Consider the following 24,179-nt stretch of genomic DNA (forward strand, 5'->3'; position numbering starts at 1 on the left):
TTGGAGCTCACATCTTTTGAATTTCCCTGATACTTGGGAATTGTCTGTGGTTTTCTCCTCAACCCCCTTTTCTTTAGACACTCCTTCCATGAGCAGAAGCATCTATTCCTATGCATTAAACATGATCTCGGTAATCCTGACTCTTCATCTCCAGGGACAATCTAGTGGCACAGGCAGGGGCTGGTGCCGTAAGTACCATAAAGAGAGCTGAGTGAACTTGGCTCCAGCACCACAGACAGTTCCAAGGCACTGTACCTATTTGAGAGCAGATTGTGGCCAATTTATCTGATGGGAACAAAGGCAGATCTAGGTTTTATGGGGCCTGAAACATAATTTTGGGGGAGGTCCTCTTTAATAAAAAATGAAAACTTTAAAATTCAAAATTAGGTGTAAAAATGAATTTTTTTAGAATGAACAAAGTTGATAACTATCAAATATTACAAAATCCAGAAAAATAACATTTGTATTAATTATGATAGTTTTAACCTACTTTTTGGTGGAATATTTTTTGATTCTGTCTTTATTGGGCAACAATTTTTATATCATTTTCTAGACAGATAATGGAAATGGAATTCAGTCACATGATCAAAATACGTGTTTTATTATTGATAGTTTGGACTCAGCACCAATGAGAACAGAATCCTCCACTTAAAATTTTACATATTTGATGCCTGGAAGATTTTTTTCACAGCTTACTGCCTGGTTCCACACATGCCAAGCTTTGTTTCTCCACCATTACTCACAGTGCCGGACACTGTAGGACATTTCATGTTATGATATGATCTCTGGCCCTCTGCGTTTGTATGTCATACTGAGTAGAATATAGGGTAGTGATAATCTAACTATATACTGAAGCAATAGTACACTACTTAATCATAACCCAAACTAAATGTATCTCCAGCATAAATTCCTCTTAGCTGGATCTCCAAAATGCTCATGGTCTGTTCAACAGTACCATGCATGTGAGATGGTGTTCAGTTTTCAGTCTCTTGTAGCATATTGTGTCTTGACTGTTAGAGCTGTCTGCTCTAGCTGGGGGAGAGGTTTGGCAAGTAAACTTTTCCATGAGAATTTGCTCTTAAGCTTGAGTATGAATGAGGGAAAAAAAAAACGAGAGACAAGAAAAAAAAAACCATTAGAAGCAGAGAAATTATAGTGAAGACTTTTTCACTTTCTTCTGAAAAGCTTTCCAAGAGCCCAAATCTGATTAAATGCCTCTTAGATGTTTTCTCATAAAATGCTGTACTGAAGGCACACTGAGTTTTAAGCATTTATACAAGAAATATTAATGGCACCTCTGTTAGGTTTTACTTTCTTCAGATACCTGGCAGTAAAACTATGAGTTAAGGATAAGAAATTTTTTTTTTTTCTTACAGGGAATACATTCTAATCAAGAAAGCAGAAAGTACATAGGCAAACACATATGTCCCTAAACTGTTCCTGACTTACGCAGTTTAGGGCAGAAACCAGCGGCCGGCTGGGAGGAGTGGTTCCTGTTAAGGAACACCCCTCACCCCAGGCTCCGCAGGGCAGGCAGCAGTGCTTGAAGGGACCACAGTGGCCTCCCCACAGGAGAGCCCAGGGCTCATCCAGACCTCCCAGGGGTTTGAGACCTAAAAGTCACCTGGTGGTGGCAGGATGGGCAGCTGGCGCGAAAGGGGGTTTGTCACTTTGCAGTCCTTACTAACCCTGGTTATTAGGGGCGGGTCCTAGCACCTTTAGGAACCACGAGCCTCTCTCAGCAAACTCCAGGCCTCGTCCCAGCCTGCCCCAGGGTTCCAGAGCTGAGTACAGGCCGCAAAAAGGGCTGGGCGGGAAGAACTGGCAGCTGGCTCAGGGAAGGGGCTCAGTTGGGAGTCTCTTCTCCCTCCAGGATGGGTTGGGTCAGGCCCAGTGTTGGCAGAAACCATGGAGAGTTCTCTCATGAGAGTCCAGTCTGCATCCCTGCCTCTTGAAGGAAGGAGAGGGCACTGCCAGGTGTGCGAACCAGGCCCTGGAAACAGTGGGGATGGTGGTGGAAAGGCCCTGCTGGAAAAGAAACCCATCCTTTTTCAGTCCTTATTTGCCCCCAGGAAGGAACTTTGCCGGAAAGCAGGCCTTTCGCTGGAGTGAAAGGGATGCAGAGGAAGGGATGAGTTGAAGATGGAATGGGTTTTATCTTTAGGCACGTTTAAGGGAGTGCTGCCTTATTTGGCCCACTCAAGCAATCAAAATGTCAGACCCAGCCCTGGCCCCAGAACGTCTGCATCCATTGCTTTGACTGGAACCCCAGGACTGGCCAAAGCCGCATCCCTGAATGGAACCACACACTGAGGTTTGAGGAAAGGTCTAACTGGTCTGTGGACCTGCATGATGTCCAGGCTGCACCAAGGCTCCCAGTGACCCGAGGCCTGAGGCTGGGCCCTGGCCTGCAGACAGACAACAGGGAAGCACACAGAGGGCAGAAGACAGGCCTCGTGGGCTCTGCAGACGGCCTGCCGAGGGGTCCTGCCTCGTCATTCATTTGCATCACCAGCAGAGAAAAACTGAAAACAGGTCCGACACAACCAGTCGCTTAACCTGAAGCAGGTGAGGCAGCAGCAAATATAAAAAGCCTGGGAACCAAGAGCCAATTCTTCCCTCCAACCAAAATGCCTACGGGCAAGGTCTCCCATCTTGATTTGTCTTGGCAAAAAATCGGTGCATGCGTCTGCACTGCCCTCTGTCGGTCACTTGGTTATCAACACCGGCAGCCCGGCACTAACCTGGAAATCGCAGGAGCTCTCCCCAGAATGGAGTGTTCTGCTAACCGGGCTTGTTTCCATCCGGTGACTCATAAATGAGATAATGAGGGATAAGAGCAAGTTAAAATATTTAATATAATTAACATCGGGTGGAAAAACATATCTTAAATCGCCTGTGGAAAGAATGTGGCCTGGAGAAGATTTTGCCGTGGGTTTAATCCTCCGCATTTCCTGTTGACGAAGCATGCGCTTACATTGTTTTCCTGATCATACAGAAAATTTATTTCTGAAGGTCACATAAATACAAGAAACATATGTTTGGTGTCATTTAGGAAGTGAATATGTGTCTAAGAATATTCACACTTAATTGTAAACATGAGTGTTCGCATTTATCCGTTCATTCCTTCCTCAGTTTTTCAATGAGATGTTTGCCATGTCGTCTCTCCCATGCTTTTGGGGGACACGAAGGTGAAAGAGATAAGGATGCTGGTCTCAAGGAGCTTGTTTGTAGGGAAGTTGATAAATAGGCTGAAAGAAGGCAAACAGAGAGATGTGCCCAGATGCTGTTGGTGGCCGCCCAGGGCTCCCTCGCCAGTCCAGTTGCTGCAGGTGTGGGCTGCTAACGGCATCCACCTGCCCTTCCCCAGACGCTTGCTGAGGGATGCCTGAGGGGTAACACTACCCCCTCTCCACCCTTCCCGTCCAGGGTGGCCTGTGGCCGGAGACTGACTGATGTGGGCCCCGCCCCCTGCCCTCCGGGTGGGACCGCCTCTGTGGTGCCCTGTACATTCCAGAGCCCCCTGCAGGGTCGGGAAGAGGCTGATTCTGCTGAAACGACATTTTTGCCTACTCCTTCCCCTGCCCCTCCCTGCTTTCCTCACGCCTCTACAGTTTCTCCCAAGGGCAGCCCCTCCATAAGTTCCTTGCTCAAGAATCTCCATTTCAGGCTCTACTTCTTGGGAATCCAGACAAAAACATGTGCTATCAAAGAGGCCCAGGGAAGATGATGTCTAGTTTCAGGATCAGGGAAAATGTGCCTTAAAGGTTAGTTTAGATTTGAGCACATTAGAAAATATTCATTCATTCTACAGACACCTATTGACAAATGCCTTCTATGATCCTGGCACTCTTCCAGGCCTCAGGGACACAGCGGCAAATATGACAGTCTTGTTTTCACGGGCACTTACATTCTGGTGGAGAAGGAAAGAAATAAGAAAACAAATAATGGACGATTAGATGAATTCAGATAAGTTCTATAGTGAAAATAAAGCATGGTAACTGGTTAATGTCACCAGTTCTCTTTCCTACCATTCTACAAACACTTACCCATGGGAACAGGTAGTTCAGTCCAACCTTTCTCCCAATGGTTATAATTCTTTACATCCAATGGTTCAGATTTCAGTCAGTGTCGATTCCCACTGAGTTCCTGTTGTGGATGGTTATTTTAAACCAGAGCATTGACCCCAAACATGTTTCAGACACTTCCGAAGCCTGAGTTTGGGATCTTGGAACATTCTTTAGGCTTCCCACAGTTCAAGCATTGAAGAGCTTCATTTAGTCTGGATTCAGAGCAGAGCCCTCTAGAGGACTGGGAATGCTGTAAACTGGTAGAAGGCAAGTCGCTGCCATTGCTGGCAGTGAGTACTTGTGGCTGCCTGACAGATGGTTCTGGGGACAAGGAGAAGTTGGCTCCCCTGGGAGTTCAGGCTTGACTTGTCCTGCACCGCTATCAGTCCCGTTCTCCATACCAGTATCCCGGAACCACACTGTCCTTTGATCCAATGTGCCTTCCCAAGGTAACCCCTCTTCTTTCTGGTCTGTGAGGTCTCCCAGGCAGAGAGTGTTTTATTCATCTTCCTGTGCCACAAGGGCACAAACAAATCGTGTTGCATGAGAATTAACCAGTGACATTTGTGTTAATAAGTGAATTCCAGGTCCTTTTTTAATCCCTACTTCCCTGCCTTACTCATGGTCCCCAATGATCAGGCCATAGTCCTCTCTCCATTCGACAAGCCTGATGCCGTTTCCAGCCACTGTGCCTTTGCTCAGCCTGCTCTCCTGCTCGGTGGCTGCCTGGGTCATTGAAAGAAACCCCTGGGCTTTTGGGGCAGCCAAGCCTGCACTGGAATCCCAAAGTGTGTGACTTAGGGCAAATGGCTTCTGCATAGAAACTTTGTACACAGTGTCCACTCCTGCCTGTACATAGTAGGCACTCAATGTATGTCATTCTCCAGTTCTCCCATCTTCCCGGTCTGCTTTTGAAATGTCCTCTATTTTCATAACCAAACAGCATCTACCTTTCAAATCTCACCTCCTCCGCAAAGGCTCCCATGATCACTGTGATGCAGACTGACCTTAGAACCAATGATTGTTCTCCAGTTTGTATGGGATAGGATCTTCCTAACGCAGCAGCAAACAATCCTATGAAATTCTACCTTCCTTTTACATAACACTTTGGATTGTCGTTAGGGCTTTGCTGAATATTCTGATCCTTCTCTTTCTTGGGATGGCATTCACCCAAGGTTCTTGAAGTCAGGCATAGGCATGTGACATGCACTGGCCAACGAACTGTGGCAGAAGTGAGCTGGACCACTTTGCCATTGAAGCATTAAAGAGCCGTGTAAGATTTGTCACGTTCTTGTTCCCTCTGCTGGAGTGAAGAACAGTGTGGATCTGCAAATTACATTGGAAATAAACTTTGGCTGTTTGAAGTCACAGGGATTAACCCAGGTTGTTAATTTCTGCCACGGAATATAGCTCATTATGACTGAAGCACCCATTTTAGTCTCCTAAAATGAAATTCATAGTATACGTGTGTGTGTTTGTGTCTATATGTATATACCTATATACATATACATATATATAATATGCATATATATTTACTTAATTTTAAAAAGTGATATGATGGTCTAACTGCAATATGAAGGAGAAAGAAAGGGGCATTAAATTGTAATGATATATATTCAGTAGTAAATGCTCTCAGCTGACAACACTAGCAGACCTAAAGAGGGAGATGCTTGTCCCTATACATCTTAGCACTAGGAATACAGCAGCTGCAAATGCAGACTCTTAGAGCTATGCCAGTGACTCAAACATAACTGGCAGTGCTGTTGTCACTGACATGAATATCTAAAAATATGAACAAATCTCAGTAAAGTTTTTCATGAAAATTTAAACCTCCCTTGATTAACAAAGCAGTTGGCTTCCTGGGAAAATGCAATGTATTTTGAAACTACGCTCCAAATACTTTGTGTTTAAGTATAAACAGGAGTTGTGTTCCTGGTCCAGGTTTAAATGTAACCTACAATTGACCCAGGTTTTAAGTAAAAACCTACATTTTTTTTGCCTACATAACAGAAGGCAAAAGGTCTGTTAGGATGTTGGAAAGTCGTGCAGAATGTGGGACAATTCTTTATAGTGTGCACCTGCCCTGTGTATTGCAGGATGTCTACTGTCCCTGGCCCCTGCCCAGTAAATGCCAGTTGCACCCCAACTCCAATTGCTGTGATGAGCAAACCCCCTCCCCGCCAGCTAAAATTTCCAAAGTGGCCCACAGAGGCTGGTTTTACCCTCCTTAAGAAGCACCAAAGTGTTTCTGAAGAAGGATGCTTCTTCATACTTCTTCAGAACCCCTAACACCACCCAACACTGACTTGGTTAAAAGTAGCTTTCTTTTAAAAATCTGTTGAGCTGATTTTTTAAAGTTGATTCTGTTAAGCTGATTTGTTCTTATTAGCACATGTTGGATGGTTGCTCCTATGGCCTGACTCTCCAGGATTCTATCTCTGATGTTGGCACTAGGACCTGTGATTTAGAGCAGCACAGTGGCGCCCAAAGGGCTGGATATGCAGGTAACCTCCAGGCCAGCACCTTCAAATGCCATGGATGTTTTCTGAGCATCCCTAACTTTTCCTCATTTGGCTGTTAGAGCTTATCACACAAGTTCTTTCCCATGATGATCTCTGGGGTTTCCACCCCATCTCAGCCTTCCCATTAGTCCCGGTTGCAGATGGCCAGACTTGGTTCAGGAGATGGTGGTCTTTGGGCTGGGCTGGCTCAGCTGAGACTAGCTGTCCGTGGGGAACAGGAGCACATTGCAGGCAGCTCATGTTCTTAGCTGCTTCTGGAAAGGATGGTGCTCCCAGATCCTTGTGGCCCTCTCTGCCCTCTTTCTCCCCCAACCCATCATTCACCATACCTGGCCGAGTTCAAGCTTCACACTGGAGGGATTTCCTTTATACCTTGTTTTCCACGGCTACACTTGAAAGCAAGATTCAGGAGGATTTCCCTCTACAAGGTACTGCTATGCTTCAGCAGCTCATTTCCTGTTTTGGCATTGTTTTGAGAACCAGGGGATGCTCTTGGGGATAGATATTCCCTGACCCCCATTTGCTAGTTTGGGGATTCTCTAAAAGGTTGATTGAAAACCTGATTCTTGGAAAATCTGTGTTCTGCTCTCCAGCTTCACAAATCATGCTGTATTGTGGCCTTTACATCAGCATCCTAACGTTACAGTTCCTGTCTCTCAGCAACAGGCTCTTGCTCTATCCTAGGCGTCGGCTAGGTGGTGACTTTCTTGACCTCTGCTTCTGAAGGTTAGACTTGTGTTTGGTGGGTGGAGGGTAGAACTCATCTGTTTCCTGATGGTGTCTCTCCAGACACCAATTCCAGCTGGCACTCCACAATGGCGACAGGCATTATCTCTGGCAGACAGCAGGGGTGGGAACGGACTGAAGATATCATCTCCCCCCATTTCTTTGATCCCTCTCTGGCCCAAATCTTACTTCCTGCCATGTTTTCTCTTTGTGACTCTGTTCATACAGGCTTTAGTACACCACACACATTTGGTTTTTGCAGTTCTGCAAGATGTTTGATTTTCTGATTCTTGAATTCCTAGACCTTCGTCTTTTAATTAAAATTTTTAGTAATTTAATTTTTTATTAAGGTAACATGTAACATCAAGTTTCATGTGTAGAACATTATAATTTGGCTTCTGAATACAATACAGCATGGTCACCACCAAAAGTCTAGTTTCCATCCATCACTTTAAAGTCGACCCATTTCACACTCCCCCCGCCACTTCCCCTCAGGTAACCACCAATCTGTTTTCTGTACCTATATGTTTGTTTTTGTTTTCTTTTGTTTGTTCGGTTATTTATCTATTATTAGAATATTCCACATATGAGTGATAGCATACCGTATTTGTTCTAGACCTTCTTAACAAGGCTGAATCCTGTTTCTATTCTCGTTTCAGACAGGCCAGCAGAAACCAAACCATATCACTTTCATAAAGAAACTTACTAGAGTAAAAAGAAATAAGAGAGGTTAACCTATAGTATCTAGGGATGTACGTTGGTGTAATAAAACTTTAAAGAAACCCAGGAAGGGATTACTATAAAAGTCAAGATAGTCATTAATTTGGGGGGCTGGGACAGGACTGGGATTGTTATACCACATGGATGGGCTTCTGAAATGGTTTAGGAAAACTCCATTGATTTGGGTCCTGGCTACAGGGTATTTACCTTATCATAATTTATTAAAGCTATGCATTTTTGGGGTATAGTTTCTGTATCTATATTTATCTTACAATAAAAGTTCTATTAAACAATCCAATTAAAATGCAGAGATTGTCAGGCTGGATTAAAAAACGTGATCCAGCTATATTCTACTTACGGGGAAACACACTTTAGATCCTAAGAAACAAATAGATTGAAAGTAAAAGGCTGAAAAAAAATATCATACAAACAGCAACCACAAGGATTCTGGAGTGGCTATACTGATATTTGACAAAACAGACATAAGGAGGGACATTTTATAATTATAAAAGAGTCAGTCAATCAGGAATATATAATAACGATAAACATGTGTACCTAATAACAGAATATCAAAGTACATGAAACAAAATTGATAGAATGCAGGGAGTAATAGACAATTCAATAATAATAGTTGGAGACTACAATACCCCACTTTATTTTTATTTGATTTGATTAAAATTTTTTTGTTTTTTTGTTTTTGTTCTTTAACTGAAGTATAGTTGATGTACAATATTATATGTTATAGGTATACAACACAGTGATTCACAAATTTAAAAAGTTATGCTCCATTTAGAGTTATTATAAGATATTGACTATATTCTCTGTGTTGTACAATATATCCTTGTAACTTATTTTATATATGATAGTTTGTACCTCTTAATCCCCTACCCCTCCCCTTTCCCCCTGGTAACCACTGATTTGTTCTCTATATCTGTGTCTGTTTCTTTTTTGGTTATATTCACTTGTCTGTTGTATTTTTTAGATGCCACATATAAGTGATATCATACAGTATTTGTCTTTCTCTGTCTGATTTATTTCACCAAGCATAATATCCTCCAAGTCCATCCATCCACGTTGTTGCAAATGACAAAATTTTATTTTTTTTATGGCTGAGTAGTACTCCATTGTGTGTGTGTGTGTGTGTGTGTGTGTGTGTGTGTGTGTGTGTATCACATCTTCTTTATCCATTCATCTGTTGATGGACTCTTAGGTTGCTTCCATATCTTGGCAATTGTAAATAGTGCTACTATGGACATTGGGGTGCATGTATCTTTTCATGTATTAGTTTTATTTTTGTCATTCTAGTGTGTGTAGTGATATCCACTTTAGTTTTAATCTGCATTTCCCTAATGAACTATTCTGATGAACAGCTTTTCCAGTATTTATTTGCTACTCATATCTTTCCTTTGGTTAAATGTCTGTTTATATCCTTTTTTCTAGAAATTGCGTTATTTGTTTTCTTACTCTTGATTTGTGAGAGTTTGAAAATATATATATATATTCTTTATACAAGTCCTTCATCAGATAAGTGATTTACGAATATTTTCACCAGTCTGTAGCTTGTCCTTATTTTCTTAATAGTATCAATTTTTTTAATTTTTAAAATTTTAAATTTAAAATTTTTCTATTGGGGTATAGTTGTTTTACAATGTTGTGTTAGTTTCTACTGTACAACGAAGTAGAGTTCCCTGTGCTATACAGCAGGTTCTCATTGGTTATCTGTTTTATACATATTAGTATATATATGTCAATCTCAATCTCCCAATTCATCCCAACCACACCCCTGCTTTCCCCCGTTGGTGTCCATACGTTTGTTCTCTACATCTGTGTCTCTACTTCTGCCTTGCAAACCGGTTCATCTGTACCATTTTTCTAGCTTCCACATATATGCGTTAATATATGATATTTGTTTTTCTCTTTCTGACTTACTTCACTCTGTATGACAGTCTCTGGGTCCATCCACATCTCTACAAATGACCCAATTTCATTCCTTTTTATGGCTGAGTAATATTCCATTGTATACATGTACCACATCTTCTTTATCCATTCCTCTGTTGATAGACATTTAGGTTGCTTCCATGACCTGGCTATTGTAAATAGTGCTGCAATGAACATTGGGGTGCATGTGTCTTTTTGAATTATGGTTTTCTCTGGGTATATGCCCAGTAGTGGGATTGCTGGGTCATCTGGTAATTCTATTTTTAGTTTTCTAAGGAACCTCCATACCGTTCTCCATAGTGGCTGTATCAATTTACATTCCCACCAACAGTGCAAGAGGGTTCCCTTTTCTCCACACCCTCTCCAGCATTTGTTGTTTGTAGATTTTCTGATGATGCCCATTCTAACTGGTGTGAGGTGATACCTCATTGTAGTTTTGATTTGCATTTCTCTAATAATTAGTGATGTTGAGCAGCTTTTCATGTGCCTCTTTGCCATCAGTATGTCTTCTTTGGAGAAATGTCTATTTAGGTTTTTTGCCCATCTTTTGATTGGGTTGTTTGTTTTTTTGATATTTAGCTGCATGAGCTGTTTATATATTTTGGAGATTAATCCTTTGTCTGTTGATTCGTTTGCAAATATTTTCTCCCATTCTGAGGGTTGTCTTTTTGTCTTGTTTATAGTTTCCTTTGCTGTGCAAAAGCTTTTAAGTTTCATTAGGTCCATTTGTTTATTTTTGTTTTTATTTCCATTACTCTAGAAGGTGGGTCCAAAAGATCTTGCTGTGATTTATGTCAAAGAGTGTTCTTCCTGTGTTTTCCTCTAAGAGTTTTATAGTGTCCGGTCTTACATTTAGGCCTTTAATCCATTTTGAGTTTATTTTTGTGTGTGGTGTAAGGGAGTGTTCTAATTTCATTCTTTTGCATGTAGCTGTCCAGTTTTCCCAGCACCACTTATTGAAGAGACTGTCTTTTCTCCATTGTATATCCTTGCCTCCTTTGTCATAGATTAGTGAACCATAGGTGTGTGGGTTTATGTCTGGGCTTTCTATCCTGTTCCATTGATCTGTATTTCTGTTTTTGTGCCAGTACCAAATTGTCTTGATTACTGTAGCTGTGTAGTATAGTCTGAAGTCAGGGAGTCTGATTCCTCCAGCTCTGTTCTTTTTTCTCAAGATTGGTTTGGCTTCTCGGGTTCTTTTGTGTCTCCATACAAATTTTAAGATTTTTTATTCTAGTTCTGTAAAAAAAATGCCATTGGTAAATTGAATCTGTAGATTGCTTTGGGTCTTAATAGTATCTTTAGAAGAACAATCACTTTAAATTTTTATAAAGTCCAGTTTATCAATTTTTAAATTTATTTCACTAATTTTGTTTTCAGAGGCATTTTTTATGCAGTAGGAAGTAGGCAGATTTTGAAGAATTTTGAGCAGGGGAACAATATCTTGAAAGAGACATGAAAACAGAAATTGGTCTGATTGTAGACAATGATATAAATTGAAGTAGAAATAAATCTACAGTAAGGAAAATCAACTATTACATTAAATTAGGTATAAAATAAATAACAATTTAGGTACGTGTGGGAACAACAGGAATTATAGTTTATTAAAAATTTCCCTCTCTCTGCTTAACCAGAATGTACTAATGATTACATAGGGTTACTTACAGCCAGTGTTGGATTACTCCAGAGGGAAATCAGGAGTCCTCAGACAGGCAACATGAGAAGGCCCAAGTTCCTTCATACCATCTGACCTATTCCTCAAATGTCTTCTTTTTGGCATCATGATTTCTTATTCAGTCAGGAAATATAAATTTTCTAAGATGTAATTTAGCCATAATGCTTATAAGAGTTAGCTGTTACTATATCACAAATCACCCCAAAGGAGTTTTAAAACAATCACCATTTATTTCGCCCATGATTCTGAAGACTGGTGATTGGGGCTGTTATCATCTGGGTGATTTTCTGGTTTCTACTGGGCCCTCCCAGGTATCTGTGAATGGCTTTGCTCATCTTGGCTGGGCCCTGCCATGTGTCACCATGTCTTGCTGGGATGGTTGTCTCTACTCTGTGTGTTCTTGCAAGCTCCACCAGGCTGCCTGGATTTGTTTGCTTGGCAGCTGGTAGGGTTCCAAGAGATTGAGCTGAAGCACACAAAGCCTCGTGAGGCCCAGACTCAGAATTGGCAAGTGTCTTCCACTGTGTTTTGGGGGGTAAAAAACAAATCAAAGCCAGCCCAGACTCAAGGAATAAATATAGGGAGGGGAATAATTGTGACAATTTTTGCAAACAATCTATTTCAGTGTCTATCTGATGACCTGATATAAGGTCATTTTTGTGACATTCCTTGGGATGAAAAGCATCTTAGAGATCTTTTTTTTTCTGGGAGTTGATGGTGAAAGAATTGTTTTTAAGATAAACTTTTATTATGCTCATTATTGCAGGACCTGGGGCCCTTAAAAATGAACCAGAGTTACGATCTAATGTGGAAATCCCAACTCTTGTTATTTGCCTCCCACAAGGATAAGAAACAGCCGCATTATTAAGTGCTGTACTTTGCTACAAATATTAACTAACAACAATTGACCCTCTCTGGGATTTTCCATTTAGTTATTTACTGGAAGCTGTTCCTGTAATTTTCAACAATACTCTTATCTATGAGATTATCTTTCTTTTAGCTGTGCTGGGTTTTCAGTTGCATGAATACAGCTTAATATCTCTTCCTGTTGCTTCTCTAATTAAAAGCTTGTTGGATATCCAAACAAGAAATACTATATCCAAGCACTAGTAATAAAGACTGCTAATAATCAGGAAGAAAACATCAGAAAGGGACAACATCAACCAGACATGAGAAATCTGCTGATCAGGCAAAGAAAAGGGACCAGGGGTCTGGGGAGGATTATAGGGCAATGATGTGGCTCTGACAAGCCAGCCTCCCAGGAGTTGACGGAAGACTGCAGATGGAAAACCGCCAATGGGCAGCCTGAATGTAGTTCAGGAACCCTGTTCCAAGCTGGATGTATGAATCCTGGGTCCCAGAAGAACATCTCATGTCTGCCTTTCCAATCGCTACCGCTCTCCTTTCCTGATTCCCTAACTGCCCCATTCCTCCCCTCTGGCTGCCTTTGACGGTCCTCAAAGCAGGTGTCAGTTCCACTTCCACTACAGTAGTTATAAGAATCAGCCACTAGATAGCACCAGCTGTTCAGACTAAAGTGCTTTATTGAGCCAGCTCCGTAGGTCCTTCCTCCCAGAGCGAAGGCAGGGTCTGAAGATAGCTTCCCCTCTCTGCCACTGTCATTCTCATTCTCCCACTTTTCTCTCCATCTTCTCACCCCATCCCAACCCCATTTAAAAATTAGGTTTTTTTCCAGAAGCAGTTTTTGTGTGATTTTGAAGGCAGAGGAGACAAGTGTGTGTGTGTGTGTGTGTGTGTGTGTGTGTGTGTGTGTGTGTGTGTGATGGCATGGGGTGGTAGGGAGGGAGAGGGAATTTGTGAGTCCTACGCAATTTTGGATGGTCCCTCTAAGGGCACAGATTTAACTCTGGGCAAGAAAGAAGGTACTGCAACTGCTCACTGCTCTCATACTTGAGCCCTCCCCTCTCTCGAGCATCCCCGCTGAGCTCTTCCACAGGCACCTCTATCGTTTCAAAAACCAAACTCATTATTTCCTTCTTTTTATCCTCTCCCACCCAATCCTCTCTTTCTAGTTCCCTCCTGATACATTACACTCTCATAACCCTATCATTTCAGGAACCTCAGAGCCATCCTGTTTCCTTACGGAACTCTCACCCTCCTGTGCAACCTGCTACCAGTCAGTGATGCTTCCCTTCACCTCTGCTTCCTCGGTCCCCCCATTCCTCTGCATTTGCACTGAGTGACGCTGCTGTTTGTCTGATCACCTGTGTGTTTGCATATAGCAGTGGTGTTGACACTGGGGATTCAACGGTAACATCTACCCTGAAATCTTAAAGATGAGTTGAAGTTAGCCAGGCAAGTGGGGGTAAAAGCATTCACAATAGAACAGTGGTTCCCAGCTGGAAACTAGGGGTGATTTTGCCCCATAGGAGACTTTTGGTAATGTCTGTAGACATTTTTGGTTGTTACATCCTGGAAGGAGGAGGAGGTGGTACTGGCATCTAGTGGGTAGAGGCTAAGGATGCTTCTAAACATCCTACAATGAAGAGGACAGTCCCCATTAACAGAGAATCATCCACCGGCCTCCCCCCCCCCCCCCCCGCAAAATGTCAATAGTGCTGAGGTTGAGAAACCCTGTGACAGAGGAAGCAGCAGACGGGTGAGAGAACATGGCTTTTCTGAGGCACTTGAAGGGTTTTATTATGGTGAGAAGGAGTGGTGGGGAGATGTAGCCAGAGACCCGAGTTTGCAAAGTTGCACTCAGGAGTTTAGACTCTCCTCAAGGCCAATGGAGAGTCCTTGCAGCCATTGGCGCCACTGCAGACTTTATTCTCAGGGTCTCTGAGAGCCGCTGATGGGAGCTTTGGAGCCTCGGAAGTATTTAGTGAATGAATAGGCACGATTTCAGTCACTGGTTTGAACCAGGCCTTCTTGTCCCGGTCTCATGTAGAAAAAATATTGGTATGCTATGATCCTTCGGAAATAAACTAGAAGTAATCATATTCATTCATTTCGTTAAATAAATAAACAGATAAACTAAACTTACATACCAAAGCACTGTTCTAAGCTTTTCATAAAGATTTTTACCTTTCATCTACCCAACAACCCCTATGTAATAGGAATCTTTTTGTTTTTGTTTTATATCCTTGTTTTTTTCAGATGAGGACACAGAAATGGAAAGAGTCATCCCCCAAATATCAGACAGCAGGGACATAGTAAGGTATGTATATGTTAAATTTTAGGAGATACTGACAAATACTTTTCCAAAGTGGCTGGCTGTACAACATAACAGTCCCACCAGCAGTATATGGAGTTAAAAACTGCTCACCAGCACTTAGCATGTCGATCTTTTAAATTTTAGTTATTCTCATGGGTAGGTAACAGTGTATTTCACTATAGTTTTAATATTCATTCCTCTGTTAAATAATGACATTAAGCATATTTTTATGTGTTTAGTTGTACAATTGGATATTATATTTTTTCAAGTGACTGCTCAAATCTCCTGTCTATTTTTCTATTGAGTTGACAGTCTTTCTGTTTTTATTTGGAGGTGTTTTCAAAATATTTTCTGGATACAAATCTCTTGAGAGTTATATGTAGTTGATCATATCTTCTCCCACTGTATGACTTCCAGTTTTACTCTCTTAATGTAATATTTTGATGAATAAACCTTAATGTCAATGTAGGCCAACTTACCAATCTTTTTCTCTGTGTACATTCTCTTAGTTACTCTTGGGGTTCTATTTAAGAAATCGTAGTCTATCTCATTTTCATGAATGTGTTCCCTATGTTATCTTTTTGATGTTCCTTTAAAAATCATTTACATTTAAGTTTCTGATTCATCTCAAGTTTATGCTTGTGTATAATGTGAAGCCAAAGCCAATGTTCATTGTTTTTTCCATATGGCTATTCAGTTGACCCAGCACCATTTACTGACAAGGCCATCCTTCCTTTCCCCAGTGTTCCACAGTGTCAGTGTATTAGTTTCCTGTGGCTACTATAATACATTTCCACAAACTTGGTGACTTAAGACAATGAGAGAAATTTATTCTCTCACAGTTCTGGAAGCCAGAAATACAAAATCAGTATCACTGGGCTGAAATCAAGGTGTTGGCAAGGCTGTACTCCCTCCAGAAGTTCTAAGAGAGAATCCATTCTTTGCCTCTTCCAGCTTCTGGTGGCTGCAGGCGTTCCTGTTTATAGCCACATCACTCCAATCTCTGCCTCCATCTTGAAATCACCGTCTCCTGGGTGTGTGTAATCTCCCTTTGCCTCTTTCTTATAAGGACACTCGTGATGGCATTTAGGGCCTGCCAGGATAATCCAAGATAGTCATCTCAGTGTTTTTAATCACCTCTGCAAAAAACTTTATCATATAAGGTAATATTCACAGGTTCTAAGGATTATGACTTGGTATCTTTCTGGAGCCATTTTTATCAGCCTACCACAATCACCAGCTATCATAAATCAGGTGTTCATGTATGTGTCTGTCTGGGCTTTCAATTTCATTCCATTGATCTATTTGTCTCTCTTTGTGCCATTATTACATTGTTGTGATTTTATTATATATCTTGATATCTAGTACTGTAAGTCTTCCAATAATGTTCTCCCTGCACCCCCCAACCCCAGGATTGTCTTGGCTTATTTTCCCCTTTTACATTTCTTTATAAATTCTAGAATCAGTTTGTCAGTTTCCTTAAAAACATAGGCTAGGATATTGACTGAAATTCCTTTGCATCTGTAGGTCCATTTGGGAGTAACAGACACCTTCAACAATATTAAGTCTTCCAAAGCGTAAACATGGTAATATTAAGCCATTTCTTTAAAAAAATATTTTTCAGTAAAATGTTATAGTTTTCTGTGAAGAGATGACACCTTAGATTTATTTCTGGTGTTTAACTTTTTGATACTTTTGAAAATGGCATAATATTTTAAAAATTTATTTTCTAATTTTTGTTACTTGCCTAAAGAAATACAGTTAATTTTTACATAAACAAACTTGTTACCTTACTTATCAAGCATTATAAGTTATCTGTAAATTTTAAATATTCTACATGCAATCATGTCATCTGCAAATGCTGACTTATTAAAATGGAACATAAATTAGTATTTTAACCACTCTCTGTTAATGCAAAGACCCTAGAATTGTTATGATGTATTTTAGTTTTACATACCTATTAATCCCTTTAAACAATTATTATTTTTATACAATCAATATTTATTTTTAGATTCACCCTCATATTGAACTTTCTTTTGCTCTTTATTCTTTTCTGCATTTCCATGATTACTCTAGGATCATTTCCCTTATGCCTTTGAAATTTCATTTATTGTAGATCTGCTGTTAACAAATTTTCCCAGTTTTTCATTTTCTGAAATGTCTTTTTAAATTTTTGGATGGATATTTTTTTCTGGGAAAGAATTCAAGTTTAGCAGTTGTTTTAAGTACTTAGAAGATGCTATTCCATTGTCTTCTAGATTCCATTATTTTCATTGAGAAGTAAGCTGTAATTCTTATTTTGATTCTTTCAAGGAAATGCCTCCTTTTCCCTCTAGTTACTTTCAATAGATTTTTCGTGTGTGTGTGTGTGTGTGTGTGTCTGTGTGTGTGTGTATTAGCAATTTTACTGTGATAAATGTAGGTGTGTTTTTTCTTTACATTTTCCTATTTGGGGTTCATAGTGTTTCTCAAACTTGTGGCTTGATGTCTTTCATCAGTTTTAGAGAATTTCTATCAAGTATCACTTCAAATATTGCTTCAGTCCCACTGATTCTCTATATTCTCTCCTGGACTACAATTATACATATTAGACCTTTTTGTTGTGTCTTTTATGTCTCTTACTCTATCCTCCTCCTTTTTTGTCCTTTACTTTTGATATTTTCTTCTGATCTATTCCCAGCTACCTAATTTTCTCTCTCTCTCAGTAGATTGATAGATATACAGAGCTCTCTCTATATTGATACATATATACATTATATATGTGTATATAATATATATATATATGTTGCTGTTAACACATCTTTTGAGCTTTTAATTTTGGTTTGAAATTAAGATTCTATTTTTTTCTATTGTACTGTTTACAGTTCTCTAATCAAACCTACCAACTTGTTGCCTAATTTCTTGAACAGCAGCAATCACTTATTTTAAAGACAGTGTCTTATAAAACCAATATTGAATCATCAATATTGAATAAATATTGTGGCTCTGTGTCTGTTATCTGGTTTTTTCCTCATGATTTAAGCCATTTGGTTTTATTTCCTGATGTAGCAACAAATTTTGACTAAATCCCTACATTGAATATAAAAACATTTTAGAGATGCTCTGGATGGTGTTATCTATGCCTAAAGAGGGTTTATTTTGCCCCTGATAGGCAGTTAGGGTAGGATACAATAATTTTAACACAATCAGATAATGAGTTAATTTGAAGCTGGGCTTCAGTCTTTGTTAGGGATGGTGTATTTCTGGTTCATCTCTATTCCTACAATATAGGTCCTTTAGGGCTCTCAACCAAAATCCTAGGTTGTTTACTAGGGCCCCCCCTCCACTTACTTTCCCCAAGTCTTATAAAAGTGTAGGAGATCCTTGCTCAGACTCTCTGTCTGTTAGCCACCACTTGTGAATCATCAAATTCCTTGATCAGAAAAGCAGTATGAAATTAATGCCAAGCTCACCTCATTGTAAACTCATTCTCTCTAGGACTTGTTTCCTCAAGTTCTCACTGTTTTGTAGCTCTCCAATAACTTCCAAATACATATTTTAAAAACATATTTCCAAGTATTTCTAGTTGATTTTAGTGGGAAAGTTGATTTGAAACCAGCTACTCTGTAATTATTAGAAGCATAAATCTCTGATTACTAATATTTGAAGTATATATAATTTTCCTGGATGAGTTTTTACAGGAGATTTCTGTGGAAGAATAGTAAGGGCTCTGTATCAAGGTAAATTTTTTCTTATGATCCAGGATTTGGTGCATAAATTCATATTCATTTCACTTTTATCTTTTTCCCTATGAACTGGATAGATATCTGTAGGATTTTTCTCTTTACCCACTGCTACAAAGAAAATGTTTGTGGTTTCTGTGTTTATATTTCCTGTTCTTTTTAGTTTACAAAGACTTCTGGGGAGATGAAGGGAAAAATTCTAACTCTTTAATGCTATCTTCAAATCAGAAGTCTGATCTCATTTTAATTTTAAATGAATCCCTCTGGCTTTTGTCTGGAACGTTATTTAAAATAGCAAAAGATTAGAATAAACCTAAGTGTACATGAATACAGAATGGTTAAATAAATTATGATAAATTCATATAATAAAACATCATAGCCATTAAAAATAATGAGGTAACTTTCTATGTAATGACATGTAACTATTCCAAGAGGTATTGAGTGAGAATATCAAAGCGTGGAAGAATGTGTATGATATTACTGCTATAATTTGTGTGAAAAAAAAGTATACTTTTTTTTTTTTATAAATGCATAAACAGTCTGAAATATATACAAAAACTAGTAAAAGTTACTACTTTCTCCAAAAGTTACTGCTGGGGAATGGGACAAGGTCACTGAGGGACAGGTTCAAGGTGGACATTAAGTTTTCAATGCATATCCTTCTCTTTGTTTTGGATGTTATACTGGGCATGTGTTACCTATTCAAAAATGTACGTGAAATATTTTTAAAAATACAACATGCATTTTAATATTCTCTAGTGAAATAATTTTCATTTGTGGGCATTACTGAACTGCCTATTTCCTTTCATTATTTGCCTATTATCATACATATTTTACATAATTATAATCAGAGAATTTGTTATTTTATTAAGATAACTTTTTCATATTTTTATAGTCTTCAAAGTTATTTTAAACTTTTGCATAATATTTTGTTTAGCTCATGTACCATAATTTACTTATCCTTTCTCTAATGTTGGTCATTTACATGTTTCCTTATTATGTGTAACATAGTGATGAGTGTCTTTATGAATGTATATTCATTTGGTCTCTATGATTAGCTCTGATACTTTATGGTTATTTGGTAAGGCTGAATGAAAATAAAATAAGCACTACATTGAGTAGAAAAAAGGTCAGAAATGATTATAGATGATCCTCTAGATACCCAGGATAAGCACAGTGATTCTCATTCATTTTAACCCTTGTCTATAAGGGTAAAACAAACAAGAGTTGTTGCTCTTTAAATATACCTACAGTGAAAATTGAACTCATAGGAAATAATGCACTTAAAGAATCATTAATTATTACCTAATTACTTGCACCACTGTGGCATGGACAGAAAAGTGCTCTGCGATGATGAAGTTGTCAATTACAGTTGATAATTAAGGGGCCAGGTGCATGTTTAACTTAACAAGATAAATATCTGCCCAGATGTTGTTTGTCTGCTGCTTCATTACCAGGTAGGTTAGAAGATTTTCATAAACTAGAAAGACTATTAAATTCATAACCATGCTGCATCAAGAAATTTTTAACAAATCTGTTACTATAGCCAATATTCATTTAAATAGGCTGTTCATCAGACTTCCTGGAGAGCTGAAGAAGTAAGTATGTGCATATAATACCATATTTGCAGATTCTCAGTGAAACGGCTATTTGAATATAAAATAGGGCTAAAATATGACAGTCTTGGAAACTAGAGAAAATGCCTCCCCATGCCAGAAACATGAAGGAATTTTATGCAAGATTTTATATGGCAGATTGAAAGAAGACTACAAAGAATCAGTCCATGTTAGACCATTCCAAGAAACCAAAGATCCTTGGAGGTAAGAGATGAAGGTTCTGGCAGAGTTACAGTATGATATCCTAAATTGGAGGGGAGAGGCTGGGAAGAAAGGGCTGCCTGCAGAAAACATGGAAGTCAGGTCATGTCACTCCTTGTGTTAGTTTGCTTGGGCTATCATAACAAAATACCACAGACTGGGTGGCTCAAACAACAGAAATTTATTTTCTCAAAGTTCTGGAGGCTGAAAGTCCAAGATTAAGGTACTGGCAGGGCTGATTTTTCTTGAGAACTCTCATTGGCTTGCAGATAGCTGCCTCTGCCTCTGTGCTTACCTGGCCTTTTCTCTGTATATGTGCATCTCAGGTGTCTCTTCCTCTTCTTATAAGGACACTAGTCATATTGGACTAGGACCCCACCCTTATGATCTCATTTAATATTAGTTACCTCTTTAAAGGACCCTATATCCAAATACAGTCACATTTAATGCTTCAACATATGAATTTTGGGGAAACATAAAAATCTGGCCTATTTTTAAAAAAATAAGTGTATTTTTTTCTTTTAATCTAAACTTACAGACTTCATCTTGTAACTGATGGATTTAGTTTACTTTTAATGTGATTCTTGATATATTCTGATTGGTGTCTACAACCTTAATAACTGATTCATCTTTGTCTCACTTTTTCTATGCTGATTTTTCTTCTCTATTTTCCCCTTTTTATATTTAATAAACTTGTATTCATTCTTTTCTTCTTCCATTTTTGCTCCTCTACTGGTTTGGAATTTTACATTCCTATTTACATTTTGATTCTGTTTTCCTAAATTCCGTAAGTTGGACATTAATATTTATTTATTGATAAATAATATTTGCTTAGGTTTATAAACTTAAGTATGTATGTATTTCTTACCTTTCCTTCTTGCATCTTAGATCAAAGACATTTTAGGATCATTTTCCTCCTACATGAACCAATGTTCCTTTAATGAATGTCTCTTAAAGGTAAATTACTTTTGTTTTCATTTACCTGAAAACGCCTTGCAGGATAATTTTCTCAGTTGATAATTATTTTAAATCAACCAATTGAAAACATTATTCCATTATCCTCTATCTTCTATTATTGCCACTAACATCTCCTGTCAATTGAATTGTCTTTCTTTTATAAGTCCTGTCTTCTATTTCTAGCTGCTGTAACAGTAACAGAAACAGAAGCCCCTTAGCTCATATAAGTCACTGCCTAAATCTACTAGGAACACATTGGTAATAAGCAAACAAATATATATCACAAGACTTAAGTGTTATGAAAAAAGATAATAAAGCTGTGTAAGAAGGAAAAGAAAGTGACAGTGAATTCTATTTTCTATGTGATGGTCAGAAAAGACTTCTTTGGCAAGGAGCTCTTTAAACAGGGACCTTGCAGCAGTGAGGCTCTCTAAGGCAAAGCATCCCAGGGACAGAGAATAGCCATTGCAAAGGCCCTGACATGGGAGTATGCTTGGTGTCAGAGATATACTAAGAAGATCAACGTGGCTGGAGTGCAATACACAAAGGTGAAGGGTAGTACGAGAAAATGTTGGAGAAGCAGCGTTGAACCAGATTCAACAACACTGGCCCTTTCAGGCCATTTTAAGCCTTTGGAGAGTTTTAAAGAGAGGAGTGTTATACACCTATTTATGCAATTTATAAAAAAAAAGAAGAATCTGGAAAGATTGGAAGTGAAAGGATAGAAAAATATATACCCGGCAACACTAACCAAAACAAAGCTAGAGCAGCATCATTAAATTTAGTCAAAATAGAATTTTAAGTCAAATAGAATAATTTAGGACAAGGAGGGTCTCTACATAATATAAAAATTTTAATTCACCAGGAAGACATAACCATTATAAATTTCTAGGCATCTAAGAAAATAATCTAGAGAAATATAAATATATAAGTAATACATACATCAGATTGATAAAAATTATAAAGAGAAATTGACAAAGTTACCATCATGATGGGAGATTTCAACAATTATAGAAAGGCAGATAAATATTAGTAAAGCCAGCGAAAATTTAAATATATAATCTAATAAGTTTGAGCTAACGGAGCTTGCAAAAAATTCTGCACCTGTCAAATAGAGTATGCGTTTGTCTTAAACACAATGAAACATGTATAAGAATTTACAGCAATTTCAACAAGATGATTTTGTTTTCTGACTTCAGGTACATTAGAAAACTTAATAGAAATTTCAGAAATACTTAGAACTAAATGACAATGAAAATACTATACATTAAAACTTGTATAATCCATTAAACTTTTTAGGATGTGGCACAATGGTGAAGGGAAATTTATAATCCTCAATGCTTAAATATTTGTGTACAGAATAACTTAGTAATATATTGATTAAATAAAATGTTAAGAATACAAGGACAAGTTGACAGACACACAATTGTATTTGGACACTTTAATAAGCAGTCCTTAGCCTCCGATAGATCCACAAACCAGAATAAGATTATACGGTATCTGATCATTCAAAATTAATGTGATTGGTAGTAAATACATAAAAATCTGCATACACAATAAAAAATTCACTTTTTCCAAAATTTTATTTAGTGTATAATATGTAGGGTCTCAAAAATTTCCTCACTACATTAATTTTTTTTAAATGCATAAACAAAAAAACACAAATATCAGTGAATTAAGTGTTCTATTAGTGTTAGAAAAACACCTATAAAAAATCTCAGATATGTTAGTTAGGATTCTTTGGTTGCAAAAGACAGAAACCCAATACCAATTCACTCAAGCCTAGAAGAGGGATATATGGACACTTACCCAGACTGTGGAAAGGTGAGGTGGGCCTGGCATTGAAGATAAATGGGTTCAGACCAAAAGCTGTCAGACTTTCCCTCATTATTTTTAATTTCCACTCCTCTCATAGCTTCTGCACAGAGGGTTTCTCCCAGAGTTGGGGACGTGGCTTGGACCATCTCAGTGGCTGTAGCAGAGAAAGCCACTATGTGCTTACTACTCTGTGGCCTCTTCCTTGCACAAAGGACTATGACATTTCCCAGCCTCCTTTGCAGTTAGTTTGGGGCCAAGTTGTCAGTGAGCTTTATGTGGAAGAGACACGAACCACATCTAGTTGGAGGTACTTAAGAATTCTCTTTGTTCTCTCCTCCCCTGCACAGTGACCCTAGAAGTGCTATGTTGAGAAGCAAAGATACAGGGATCTTTGAGTTACAAGTTGTGAGGGGTTGCTCTTGAGTGCTTATGGACGTGCTGAAGACTTCATGTGAGTGAGAAATAAATTTTGAGCTTTGCTATCATAGCATAACCTCACCTCATCTAAATGAGTCAGATACTATAGTGACTAGGATACATTCCCCAAGAGCTAGAGCAAAATCCTGAAGGATTCTGATGAATTCAAATTTGCAATGTAGACAGGAGGATAAGATAATAGGATGGGCTGAATTATGTACACACTCCTCTGACCAGGGTTGGGTCTGTTACCAGAAGGGTCTGGAGTTGCACAGATATGGCCACTATTGGGAGTCATGAAGATGTCCCAATTTGTGGCTATTTGATTAAGGCAAACAAGAAGATGATAATAAACATGAAAATAAAAATTAACATATTTTATTGAAAATAAGTAAAGCCAATAAATAAGCCTAACCATTCATTCAAAGAGAAAGTAAAATAATTAAGTCTTTGGCTGATTTTGTCAAGAAAAAAGAAAACACAGACACAGAATCAGAAATTAGAAAAAGCATATTGGCCACCAAATTCAAGGGGAGCTGATTTATACTCATATGTTTGAAAAGCTTTATGAAATATATGCCTTTTTTGGGATGTGACAACATGATCCTGAAAGTCATAT

The 24,179-nt window shown here is 38.7% G+C and overlaps 1 long non-coding RNA gene across 1 annotated transcript in view; it reads left to right on the top strand.

Moving 5' to 3' along the window:
- Window positions 1-24,179, top strand: part of LOC309665600 — an 83,485-nt gene that overhangs the window by 9,020 nt on the left and 50,286 nt on the right. Inside the window, exon 2 of the long non-coding RNA XR_014266562.1 lies at window positions 14,772-14,832. This is a non-coding gene — a long non-coding RNA (uncharacterized lncRNA). The remainder of the gene's footprint in view (window positions 1-14,771; window positions 14,833-24,179) is intronic.

This window comes from Balaenoptera physalus (genome assembly GCF_965194825.1).
Source record: "Balaenoptera physalus genome assembly, chromosome: 8".
Classification (NCBI taxonomy): Eukaryota; Metazoa; Chordata; class Mammalia; order Artiodactyla; family Balaenopteridae; genus Balaenoptera; species Balaenoptera physalus.